Source organism: Sapajus apella, unplaced genomic scaffold, assembly GCF_009761245.1.
Source record: "Sapajus apella isolate SASKATOON/1434 unplaced genomic scaffold, GSC_monkey_1.0 scaffold2, whole genome shotgun sequence".
Taxonomy (NCBI): Eukaryota; Metazoa; Chordata; class Mammalia; order Primates; family Cebidae; genus Sapajus; species Sapajus apella.
Genome location: NW_022436942.1, coordinates 23,529,257 through 23,530,177, shown reverse-complemented (window position 1 = coordinate 23,530,177; position 921 = coordinate 23,529,257). Strand labels below are relative to the sequence as shown.

The 921-nt window shown below is 45.3% G+C and overlaps 1 long non-coding RNA gene across 1 annotated transcript in view; it reads right to left on the bottom strand.

The window, feature by feature from the left end:
* LOC116561220 overlaps positions 1-536 on the bottom strand; it is a 20,075-nt gene extending 19,539 nt beyond the window's left edge. The window contains exon 1 of the long non-coding RNA XR_004273344.1: positions 496-536. This is a non-coding gene — a long non-coding RNA (uncharacterized LOC116561220). The remainder of the gene's footprint in view (positions 1-495) is intronic.
* Between the last annotated feature and the right edge of the window lie 385 nt (positions 537-921).

Below are 921 nucleotides of genomic sequence, written 5' to 3'. Positions count from 1 at the left end.
AAAAAAAAAAAAAAAAAAAACTGAGGAAAAAAAATTTTAACCAGAAGAGCAAGACTGAGTGTCAAGTCCAAAGAGAAATGTTAGGCCATAAATGGGAAAGTAAATTACTGGGTCAGAAGCTAATAAAGAAATGGCAATGTCGAATAAGAAATGTATGAAGAAAAGGAGGTAAGAGTCAAGCCGTGAGAAAGAATCATTAGGGCAGAGCACGGTGGCACATGCCTATGGTTCCAGCTACTTGGAGGGGTGAGGCTAGAGGATTACTTGAGCCCAAAAGCTCCAGCCTGGGCAACACAGCAAAACCCATCTCTTTAAAAAAAAAAAAAAGAAAGAAAGAAAGAAGAAAAGAAAGAACCATTAGGCCCCTAAGAGTGTGCACTTATGCTGGCTGTTGGGGGCAGGTAGGACTGAGAGCCTAAAGAACATTCTGAGGCCAGGCAAGGTGGCTCATGCCTGTAATCCCAGCACTTTGGGAGGCTGAGGCGGGCAGATTACCTGAGGTAATGAGTTCGAGAGCAGCCTGGTCAACATGGCAAAACCCTGTTTCCACTAAAAATATAAAAATTAGCCGGGCATGGCGGCACGCGCCTGTAATGCCAGCTGCTTGGGCGAGGCTGAGGCAGGGGAATCACTTGAACCCAGGAGGCGGAGGTTACAATGAGATCTCACCACTGCACTCCAGCCTGTATGAAAGAGTGAGACTCTGTCTCAAAAAAAGAAAAGAAAAAAAGAATATGCTGGGGCTCCACTCCAGCATTTAAGCTAAAGCTAGAAATACAGGAAATACACGGTTGAAGGCATCCACTGAGCTCACCAGGAGCTCATCAGGAGCTGTGACACAAAGATATGGTCTTTGCGCCCATCTGAACAGGAGTGACAACAGAAGCTCTGGGAACTGATGAGTCACTAAGGAAAAAAATG